Below are 12,962 nucleotides of genomic sequence, written 5' to 3'. Positions count from 1 at the left end.
TTATTCTTAAACTAAATCTTTATTCACTTATTAATAAGGGAGCAGGTCAATACAACGCACACATATAAAGTGAATAAATTGAGTGCTCTACAATAATGATGGCTGGTCGACAAATCACCCCCAGATTATTTTTTGAGAGCCACGAGACAAAAGTACAAAGGTCTTTTATAGCCAAGATACACCCCTTTCAACCTACATGACCAACAACAGATGTATAGAACGGGTCACAAGGTTAAGATTTGTATGAAAGATAATTATAATTCCGAGCAGACAGTATCTGCTGTAAAAACAGTACTCTGTGTGTAGAGACCAGGGTCTGGCCCTGGGGTCATCTCTCCCTGGTACCATATAGAACAGAAACATTAACTCATGCTCTGGAATGCAGTCTCTTTAGGTTTTATCACCCAAAAGACATTGTAAATCAGCTGACAGTGTTTTCTCCCAGAGGCCCATCCTCAGTAGAACACACAGACACAATAGTTCTAAGAACCTTCTATTCTGTTGCATAAAACAACCATTTGATGCAATAAAAGTATTATAACATAATGTTGCAGTTTTGCTCTCAGTGTCCACTGAAAGTTGACTAGTAACAACAACTGGGACCTAAAAGTCACCCACCATGAGACCCACTAAATCTGCCCAAGATGAGGCAAACAAAAGAAAAACCCACACCAAACTTACAGACAGGAAGCAAACCAAAAAAGTGGAGCAACTAAAGGTGTTGACTCTCTACATCTATCAAGACAACTGGAGCACTGGGCCAGACACTCTTAAATAGAACCTGGACCAGCTCAGGTGAAACACCTTCCCACTAACGAGATGGACAAGCCAGCACAGGTGTAACACATACTGACTAACGAGGTGACACCAATCAGTGCATTCTACGTGCTAACGAGCTAGACGTGCTAAAGTCCAACCTCAAAACATAAATGGGAAAACCAAAGACTAACACCTTAATTAAGAGAATGCTCACCAACAACAGAAAACGACTTCCATTTCGGATTATAATCAACTACAATGCTTCACCGTCACCAATATAAACATGGTGTCTGTCTACTGGTAAACAGCAATTAAAAACAATATTTAATTTTTATTATTCCCACAAAGATTTTTCTTTCTATAGCTTCTAGAACTCACTAGCTTCTAGAACTCTCGTCTTCCTAAAACTGACTAGCTTCTAGAACTCTCGTCCCCTTGGAACGAGCCCAAACAAAACTCATCTCCAATACAGAAAAACGTGCAGTAAAAATAAACTGTGATCCATGGCAATGCACTGGCTACACGCAAAACTAAACGTTAATAAATTGAAAACCTAACATGTGGTAAATACACAAACATCTGGCACAATAATTGTATTTTTTTTAAACAAGCTCCTTATAAACTGCATAAGCACCAAAAACAGTGTTGTTTTGACAAGTAGCAATAAATCACGGATATCGATTAGGGGGAAATCAGGTTGTACGTGCTGTTGAAACTAACAACAACAGAAAAACATGGAAATGGGAGATATCTTTTACCTCACTGGTTAGAGGACAACCTGCAGAAAACAGTCAGCTACATATTGGAGTGATGCATTTAAATTTAGGGGTCACTAAACAAAGGAACACAACACTTATTTGTCATAACTCATCGATATCATGTTGAAATCAGTTGATTCTGGGAATAATGTGTACATCACTGGTTAGAGGACAACTCTTTTTTTGTTAGTCACTTTGTGTTAAATCACATAAATAGTACTCTTTCAATTCAGAGCCTGGATTTCCCCCAATGAGCCTAATATCCATATCATGTTGAAACCAATTGATAAGGGGGCAAACGTTTAGGGTTCTGTAACACCTAACGAGCTAGACGTGCTAACGAGCAGGACGTGCTAACGAGCAAGACGTGCTAAAGTCCAACCTCAAAACATAAATGGATAAACCAAAGTCTGTAACACCTTCCCCTTAGGACAACAAATATATTTTATATTTATGACTCAATTTATTAGGATTGTTAATAAAATTGATTATAGACCGATTTATTATACTGCGTCCATGTGTATAAGCTGCAAGTACGTTGAAATTAAATATTTTTCTTTTCAACTAAAACCAAACTTATATTGTACGTCGGGAATAGTCTTATTTTCAACGACATTTTGCTAGGTGGGATATCCCCAATGTCACAGTTTAAACGTGTCCAAATCAATAGTCCAAATGCAGAAACAGTTTGTGATAAATTGAAAAAATAAACGTAAAATGTACTATATACACAAACATCTGCCACAATAATCATATTACTTATATTTATTTAAACAAGCTCCTTATAAACTGCACAAGCACCAGAAACGCTGTTGTTTTGACAAGTAGCAATAAATCAATGATATCAATTAGGAGGGAAATCAGGTTGTAGGTGCTGTTGAAACTAACACAACTAAAAAAAACACATGGAAATGGGAGATATATTTTACCTCACTGGTTATAGGACAACCCGCAGAAGACAGTCAGCTACATTTTGGAGTGATGCATTTAAATCTAGGGGTCGCTAAACAAAGGAACAACACTTATTTGTCATCACTCAACGATATCATGTTGAAATCAATTGTGTGACAGAAGGGAGATGAGGTTGCACGTTCTGTTAAAACGAACAGCTCAAAAACCACACAGAATCTGGGAGTAATGTGTACATCCCTGGTTAGAGGACAATTTGTAGAAAGCAGTTTGCTACATTTTGAAGTGTTGCATTTTGATTCAAGTGGGTCACCAACGTGGGAAGTGTAACAGGGACAAATGTTTAGGCTTCTACATTGTGACATCAATAAAATACTCCTACTACAATGTTAAAACGTTCTACATTGTGACATTATTTCATTGATATCATGAAACAACTCCTTGATGTATTTTATGTTTAATCAGAGATCTTTTATCAGAGTATCTCTTCCCCTGTGTGTGTCCGCTTGTGTATATTCAGGCTGTTTGGCTGAGTAAAACTCTTCCCACATCGATCACAGCTATATGGTTTCTCTCCTGTGTGTATTCTATGGTGTATAGTTAGATAGCGAGAAGAAGAAAAACTCTCCCACAATGATCACAGCCATAAGGTTTCTCTCCGGTGTGTATTCTATGGTGTATAGTTAGATAGCTAGAAGAAGAAAAACTTTTCCTACATTGATCACAGCTATAAGGTTTCTCTCCTGTGTGTGTTCTCTGGTGTATAGTTAGATACCTAGGAGTACAAAAACTCTTCCCACATTGATCACAGCACGGATTATCTCCTGTGTGTGTTCTATGGTGGTTAGTTAGATTGCTAGATGTAGAAAAACTCATCCTACATTGATCACAGCTATATGGTTTCTCTCCTGTGTGTGTTCTCTGGTGTGTAGTCAGATTGCTAGATTTAGCAAAACTCTTCCCACATTGATCACAGCTATATGGTTTCTCTCCTGTGTGTGTTCTCTGGTGTGCATTCAGATGGCTAGATTTAGCAAAACTCTTCCCACATTGATCACAGCTATATGGTTTCTCTCCCGTGTGTGTTCTCTGGTGTACAGTTAGTTGGCTAGATGTAGTAAAACTCTTCCCACATTGATCACAGCTATAAGGTTTCTCTCCTGTGTGTGTTCTCTGGTGTATTTTAAGTTCTGATGAAGATTTGCAACATTTCCCACAGTCAGAGCAGCAATGAGATTTCTTCCCTGTGGGTCTCTGCTGGTGTTTCTTGAGGAGTTCTGATCTGGAGAGACTCTTCTCTGCCTTGTCAGCATCATGAGGTTGTTGAGGCTCCCCAGAGGATCCATGATAGTCACATCTCTCTCCTGTGTGAACAACAAAGTCAGACGGTTAAAGGGCCACAACAGCAGAAATCCACTGTTTATTTGAGGTAAAAGGTGATGCCCAGAGGTCTGTTAAATTATTTTACAATTGTCTTAAGACAGTCAAACTCTAAGCAGTGTGCCAGATGACCTTTGATCTCCAAAAAAGGCCCCTTTCTGTGTTTGCTAAAATTGCAGCACGAGGGCGATGCACACACAATTTGATTGCAGAAACACCTCCCTGCTAATGAGGAAACCACTAGTTATGGATGTAGTATATCTGCTAATGAGGAAATCACTAGTTATGGATGTAGTATATCTGCTAATGAGGAAACCACTAGTTATGGATGTAGTATATCTGCCTGGAACAAAAATGGTGAGCAAAGATTTTTGTTTTCCACAATGTATTCTGAATATTACAGTGCATAATCAGCGCAAGATCAGGAGTGCTACTGAAGGAAACTCACATTAAGCTCTGTGTCTATTCACTAATTCACCACCGTGTGGGAAAACGCAGGGGGGTTCTCATAGGCTGACAGCAAAAATAGCCATTTACAGGTTGTTTATGAGTGCATTTCACATTACTTTTGGATTACAACTGTTAGGCTCGTTTGAATCTCCTGCTTAATATGTTTGTGTTATTGTCCCAAATCAACTGCTTTATACTTAAAAAACACTTCAACCAGTAAAATGCTCTTTAGCTAGCTTTGCCATCAGCCTGAAACTGAGGGTTTGTACATTAAGTGTTTAACAAATTGGCCCATAACTTCCCCTAACAACAACATAGACCTACTGTAGGACCCATAACTTCACCTAACAATAACATAGACCTACTGTAGGACCCATAACTTCACCTAACAACAACATAGACCTACTGTAGGACCCATAACTTCACCTAACAACAACATAGACCTACTGTAGGACCCATAACACAGACCTAGGACTATAAATCATTTAATATTTCAAGTGAAACATGGAAACTAAAATGGCTTTGTCATAACATTTCATAACCTGATCACCAGATAATTTTGTGAATAATCCCACTAGGCTACTCTGTAATGTGTTTTCATTCTAAATGTCCTAAATAAAGGAAAATAGTTCTGTGTGTTGTACAATAGCCTATCCATCAAGGAACAGTTCTCTACACATTATGAGCTAAGTATCTCTGTGTGCAAACAGACAAACGAGACACTACTGTAAATCAAGCAGACAATAACACATTATAAACATCAATTTGTTAGGGATGTTGGACCCAACGTGGAGCACGGCATAACTGTCTTTACCAGAGTAATGAATGAAGAAGCACTTTGGTTGTTGTTGCATGTTGTGATGTTTGTCATTTTTTAGATATTTTTATTTTTAACTTTATTTAACTAAGTTAGTTAAGAACAAATTATTTTTTTCAATGACGGCCTAGGAACAGTGAAGGACTGCCTTGTTCAGGGGCAGAACGACAGATCTTTACGATCTTGCAACCTTTCGGTTACTAGTCCAACGCTCTAACCACTAGGCTACCTGCTGTCCCGATTTGACTGGCATTCAAAAAATGATTTCCTGGATCAGCTGATGATAGTTGAACATGTAACTGTAACCAAACAGCTACAGTATTAAGAATTATGTGTAATTATTGAATAACCATGTTAATGACAGTATCGATTTGGGTGTTGTCAATAAAGTTAAGGTGACTCTCGGTTAGAACCATTGGATTTAGCAAACTCTGAAATGATTTAGGATTTCTGTGCCCATGAAAACTGTTTTCTCAGCATAACATAAGGAGACACTAAATGTTACGTAGGTAGAGTGTATTTTAGAGATCTGAATACAAAAAACTGTAGGAACAGGAAAATAACCTAAACCACAAGGCCAAATCTACACTGGAGGAGCAAACCAAGATGACATTGAATGTTCCTGAGTGGCCTAGTTACAGTTTGGACTTAAATCGTCTTGAAGGTCTATGGAAAGACTTGAAAATGGCTTTCTAGCAATGATCAACAACCAACTTGACAGAACAGGAAGGATTTTAAAAGAATAATGAATATTCACATGAAGATCAGTCTCCTATTGGATGACATCACGACTTCCCATCAAGCCAACTCCTTGAAGGCCTTACTATGACATCACTCACTCCTTCTAGTTTGCAGTTGTCTAAAAAACACTATTTTGCTCAAAACTTTTATTTGTTTCCCTTTAGTGTGTTTATACTTTACTGTATTTATATATCACTTTTCAACAGGAAAATTTTGAAAATAATCACTGGAGGAAGTCATGAACAATTCACAGTACAAAAACATATTCAAGTATAGAATGCCCTTTCAAAAATCACACATTACTTCAACAACTGCAGAGTTTGTGCCCCTGTCTTATAAGATAGTACTCACTGTATTTACTGGTGTTAATCAGATCAATGGCCCTGTTTTATAAGATAGTACTCACTGTATTTACTGGTATTAATCAGATCAATGTCCCTGTTTTATAAGATAGTACTCACTGTATTTACTGGTGTTAATCAGATCAATATCCCTGTTTTATAAGATAGTACTCACTGTATTTACTGGTGTTAATCAGATCAATGTCCCTGTTTTATAAGATAGTACTCACTGTATTTACTGGTGTTAATCAGATCAATGGCCCTGTTTTATAAGATAGTACTCACTGTATTTACTGGTGTTAATCAGATCTCCAGTCCTCTGTTCTTCATCCTCCTCTAATGTGACAGTAATCTCCCCCTCTTCATCCTCCACTCCAAAAACTTCATCTTCCTCCTTTTCTTTCACAGAAAAATCATCCTCCTCTTTCACTCCATAAACTCTGAACGCGTCTTTCTCTTCTTCTTTCACTGTAAAACCCTCTACTTCTTGTTTTACTGTGACATCCCCTTCTTCCTTCTCCTCTTTCACGACAATGTTCAGCCCCAGAGCTTCTTTCTCCGTCCAGCAGACCCCCTCTTCTTTAACAGAGGGGAGTAGTTTAGGGAGCTCATGTTCAGGGATGTTAGCTAGCTAGCTATCATTAGCGACTAGGCTAGTGCTAATTTAACCAGCCAGCTACTATAGCTGACTAATACAAAATAACGTAATATTCAATTAAATAGGTTAACAAGTAGATACGACATAAGTGTGTCTAAAACACAGTAGCTAATATACACCGAAAGCGTCTAAATAGCTTGAATCTTTCGGGAATGTTGGCTAGCAAGCTACCGAGGTGGTTGACGAGCTGTTTATGAAGAACCGTCCACTAGATTATACGTCACGCTGGCAGCGTCGCATGAAAGACGCACATCGCCGTCTGCTGACTGGAGGGGAAACGCAGTTGAGGATCATATTTTATTTTCAGACAAAGATTATTTTAAATGGATTTAAGTAAATAATACAATAATATTGAGACATACAAAGACAGGAATGTGTTGATTGATTAGTACGAATAAAAATCGTTACTACAGCACATGATGTATTGTTACACCATGTAGGAGCAGTATAGACCTAGTCTGTTCATTATATACATCTACATGATGTATTGTTACACCATGTAGGAGCAGTATGGACCTACAGTAGCTGGCTAATTATTTCGATTTAGTTTAACTTAATGTAACTGCCTTAAATGTAGATGTATATAATGAACAGACTAGGTATACACTGCTCCTACATGGTGTAACAATACATCATGTAGATGTACACTACCATTCAAAAGTTTGGGGTCACTTTGAAATGTCCTTGTTTTTTAAAGGAAATCAAATTATTTCATTTATTTACCTGTTTTTGCTTTGTCATTATGGGGTATTGTGATGTCATTATGGGGTATTGTGATGTCATTATGGGGAAATGTGATGTCATTATTGGGTATTGTGTGTAGATTGATGAGGGGAAAAAATGTTTGAATCAATTTTAGAATAAGGCTGTAACGTAACAAAATGTGGAAAAAGTGAAGGGGTGTGAATGCTTTCCGAATGCATTGTATATATAGGGGCAGTACTTAGTGACATCACTTCATGAAACAGGAGGTACAAATATATAACATAGATTCACAATATCAACATTCAATGTATCAAAATATATGACCAAGCTGGAAGTGGAAACGCCAGCCCAGCCACAATCCTAGAGGTTCACTGATGATCAACCTCCTCCTTCACATCTGATGATGATCAACCTCCTCCTTCACATCTGACTCCTGATGATCAACCTCCCCCTTCACATCTGACTCCTGATGATCAACCTCCTCCTTCACATCTGACTCCTGATGATCAACCTCCTCCTTCACATCTGACTCCTGATGATCAACCTCCTCCTTCACATCTGACTCCTGATGATCAACCTCCTCCTTCACATCTGACTCCTGATGATCAACCTACTCCTTCCTTCTGACTCCTGATGATCAACCTCCTCTAAATAAAATAAACTTGATTTGATTTGACTAACAAGGTGACAACAATCAGTTCGTCCTACGTGCTAACGAGCTAGACGTGCTAACGAGCTAGACGTGCTAAAGTCCAACCTCAAAACATAAATGGAAAAACCAAAGCCTGTAACACTTTCCAACATATGAAAACAAATATATGTTTTTGTTGGACAAGTTTGCTCACCACCGACAGAAAACAACTTCCATTTCACATAATCAACTACAATGCTTCCACAATATAAACATGGTGTCTACTGGCTGTCAACAATTAAAAACAAGAAACACGTATTTCTAAATAATAATATACAATCGTATTCTTTTTTTAATCCTTTTTCTTTCAATAGAATCCTAAAACTCACTAGCTTCTAGAACTCTCGTCCCCTTGGAACGAGCCCCAAAAAAACTTGTCTCCAATAGGGAAAATGTGTAGTCAAAATGAATTGTTGATCCATGGCAACGCACTGGCTAAACGCAAAACTTGTTGACTGCCCACCCTTGAGACAATCAGCAACCAACTCCTGCAATATCTGTAGTAACTTTCCACCTCACTGCGGAGTTTCTCTCTCTTTTCAGGGTTCACTCGATAGGCATGTTGTTGGATCGGGCCCAGTCCCCAATGTCATGCATTTGGCTTAGCACATCTGAGAATGAACCCTGATATTCTAAAAGAAGGGCAACATTGTCAATTTAATTGTACCCAAAAATGGTCAGCTGGTTGCATGAAAAACTATGAATACTAAATGTTACATAAATTGTAAATATGAAAATCAAAACCAAATGTACACCCCTTTGTTAATATGTATTGGCAACAATTAACTTAATGGTGAGGAATGGAATAATAAAACATGTATCTTTTGTCAGGCTGGATGTTTGAAATATGAGGTGATTTGAGTGATGCTTTTTCAGTAGTGGAATAAAAACAATTAGCATTTTAATGTTGTCAAGAAATACTGGAGTTTTGTCAGATTGTTAATAAAATTGATTATAGACCAATTTATTATACTGCTTTCATGTGTGTACATACACAAACATCTGCAACAATGATCATATTACATGTATTTTTTTAAACAAGCAGCTTTTTCAACTTGTAGAAAACAGCTAGCTACATTTTGAAGTGCTGCATTTTGATTAAAGTGGGTCACCAACACAGTAAGTGTAACACAACTCTTTTTTTTGTTAGTCACTTTTTGTTAAATAATACTCTTTCAATTCAGAGCCTGGATTTTCCCTGAGGCTAATATCCATATTATGCTGCAATCAATTGAACAGGGCAAATTATAAGGTAGAATATCATTAAAATACTCCTACTACAATGTTAAAACATTCTACATTGTGACATCATTAAAATACTCCTACTACAATGTTAAAACATTCTACCCTGTGACATCATTAAAATACTCCTACTACAATGTTAAAACATTCTACATTGTGACATCATTAAAATACTCCTACTAAAATGTTAAAACATTCTACATTGTGACATTATTTCATTGATATCATGAAACAACTTCTTCATGTATTTTCAGATGATTAGTCAGACACCTTTTATCAGAGTATCTCTTGTCACATTGATCACAGCTGAGATTTCTCTCCTGTGTGTGTTCTCTGGTGTCGAATCAGATTACTTGATGTAGTAAAACTCATCCCACATTGATCACAGCTATAAGGTTTCTCTCCTGTGTGTGTTCTCTGGTGTGAAGTCAGCTGACTAGATGTAGGAAAACTCTTCTCACAATGATTACAAGTATAAGGTTTCTCTCCTGAGTGTGTTCTCTGGTGTACAGTCAGAGAGCAAAATGTGGTAAAACTCTTCTCACAATGATTACAACCATAAGGCTTGTCTCCTGTATGTGTTCTCTGGTGTCGAATCAGATGGCTTGATGTAGTAAAACTCATCCCACATTGATCACAGCAATAAGGTTTCTCTCCTGTGTGTGTTCTCTGGTGTCGAATCAGACTGCCTGATGTAGTTAAACCCATCCCACATTGATCACAGCAATAAGGTTTCTCTCCTGTGTGTGTTCTCTGGTGTGAAGTTAGCTGGCTAGATGTAGGAAAACTCTTCCCACATTGATCACAGATAAAAGGTTTCTCTCCTGTGTGTGTTCTCTGGTGTCGAATCAGACTGCTTGATGTAGTTAAACTCATCCCACATTGATCACAGCTATGAGGCTTCTCTCCTGTGTGTGTTCTCTGGTGTGAAGTCAGCTGGCTAGATGAAGGAAAACTCACCCCACATTTATCACAGCTATAAGGTTTCTCTCCTGTGTGTGTTCTCTGGTGTCGAATCAGAGAGCTAGATGTAGTAAAACTCATCCCACATTGATCACAGCTAAAAGGTTTCTCTCCTGTGTGTGTTCTCTGGTGTATTTTAAGTTCTGATGAAGATGTGCAACCTTTCCCACAGTCAGAGCAGCAATGAGATTTCTTCCCTGTGGTTCTCTGCTGGTGTTTTGACGTGGAGAGACTCTTCTCTGCCTTGTCAGCATCATGAGGTTGTTGAGGCTCCCCAGAGGATCCACGATAGTCACGTCTCTCTCCTGTGTGAACAACAAGTCAGACAGGTGGTTTAAGGCCCACAACAGCAGAAATCCACTGTAAAAGGTGATGTGTAGCCATGATGTTGTACAAACAATGACATCTGTAATGACTGTTCATTATTTGACATTTGTCTTAAGATTGTCAAGTGAACAACAATAGTCATATAACGTGTCAGGTAACTTATTTGAAAAGTCATTACATTATTGCATCACTCAACATTTGTCATAATTATTTAGAGCAGTTAATTTGTATCCGTTCTCTAGTTGGACTTCAGCTGCATATTTTCCCCAATTTTCTTCAAATCTGAAAACGTTAAAGCCACGTCCATTTTCTGAAGAATTGCATTATGGGCCCTAAAGTACTGCGTGTATACATCATATTTTGGCGAATATAGTACGACAACCGGGAACTTTTGGCATACTAAACTACATCATACTATGACCAATAAGCAGACTATATACTCAATTAACATCACAAATAGTGCTGTTAGTATGAATATTCTAACACAGCTCAGGACTCTGGGCAGCCATTTTGTTTGTTTAAAAACTAGGTTGCCCCTTTAAAAAAAGCCACACAACAATCAATCAACCAATCTGCAGTTCAACCAATAACCAAGCAGTAATTCCGCCACTGTTTTGGTAATAAGATGATGGATGGGGTTGGAGAAATTTAATTGGTCTCAAATTCATAGACAGACCTATGTATGAAACGACTGACCATCCATGATATCAACATTATAGTTTTAACCATGTTGAGGCTATACAGTGTTGATTTACATTGTTTCTAAACATTGGAGTAAAAAAAACTTATTCTGGGTTCTGATGGGGCAAACAGTTGAACTAAGCTCATGAGGCATGTGTTATATTCTTCAAGAATCAATGGCTATAAATATATATATAAATAAATAAATCATTTAAGTCAAAATATGGATGTAGCAATTGCAGATTTCCGCTTTAACACCAAGCACACCACACATCAGTTCAACTTCCAACCACAGAGTTTGTGTTTCTGTTAAGACAGTACTTACGTTCATCGTCAGCCTCCTCTTCTTTCACTGAAACTTCGTCATCCTCTTTCACTCTGAACGCGTCTTCCTCTTCTTTCTCTGTAACGTCTTTCTCTTCTTCGTTCATGGTAACACCCTCACCCTCTACTTGTTTTTGGATTGTAACAGCCTCCTCTTCCTCCCCCTCTTTCACGAGAGCTTCTTTCTCCATCCAGCAGACCTTCTCTTCTTCAGTAGGAACGGGGTTAAGTTTGAGACTGGAGCTATGAGGCATGTACTGAAGTCGCTAAGCGGTATAATTCAAAGCAGTGTCACTTTATCAGCAGCACGTGATCAAAGACGTCTGAAGAATAATTTCGTCGAACACCTGATTGGTTTGGTATTGGGCTCGTTCGACATTGCAGCCGACATTGCAGGTGGCTGCTGACTGACTAAATTACAAAACACCTTGCATCATAAATAACTACTCATTATTATTTATAAATCAGTCAGCCAGTCACCGTTTACCCACAACGCAGCATGGATTTGATGCTCTTGAACACGGCAGTGGTTTAATATATGACATAATGCCAGCAGCATACCACCCTGCATACCACTGCTGGCTTGCTTCTGAAGCTAAGCAGGGTTGGTCCTGGTCAGTCCCTGGATGGGAGACCAGATGCTGCTGGAAGTGGTGTTGGAGGGCCAGTAGGAGGCACTCTTTCCTCTGGTCTAAAAAATATCCCAATGCCCCAGGGCAGTGATTGGGGACACTGCCCTGTGTAGGGTGCCGTCTTTCAGATGGGACGTTAAACGGGTGTCCTGACTCTCTGAGGTCACTAAAGATCCCATGGCACTTATCGTAAGAGTAGGGGTGTTAACCCCGGTGTCCTGGCTAAATTCCCAATCTGGCCCTCAAACCATCATGGTCACCTAATAATCCCCAGTTTACAATTGGCTCATTCATCCCCCTCCTCTCCCCTGTAACTATTCCCCAGGTCGTTGCTGCAAATGAGAATGTGTTCTCAGTCAACTTACCTGGTAAAATAATGGTAAAAAAAATAATTAATAATAATAAAAAATGGCTATGCTGCTACGGCGTGTGACTTCATCTATGAAAATGTGGCTGTTCTAAATTCTGTGTCGCTTAAAGCCTTGAGTAATGAACCTATTTTTTTTGACACAATTGGCTGGAAGGAGCCAATGCTTCAGGAAGCTTTGTTTCCCCATCACTACTTTTCAGCATGTTTTCTGTGA

The 12,962-nt window shown here is 38.5% G+C and overlaps 1 pseudogene; it reads right to left on the bottom strand.

Moving 5' to 3' along the window:
- On the bottom strand, positions 1-12,041 carry LOC129842709 (zinc finger protein ZFP2-like; annotated as a pseudogene).
- Positions 12,042-12,962: the final 921 nt, after the last annotated feature.

This window comes from Salvelinus fontinalis, unplaced genomic scaffold (assembly GCF_029448725.1).
Source record: "Salvelinus fontinalis isolate EN_2023a unplaced genomic scaffold, ASM2944872v1 scaffold_0061, whole genome shotgun sequence".
NCBI classification, from domain to species: domain Eukaryota; kingdom Metazoa; phylum Chordata; class Actinopteri; order Salmoniformes; family Salmonidae; genus Salvelinus; species Salvelinus fontinalis.
This window is presented reverse-complemented; position numbering and strand designations above follow the sequence as displayed.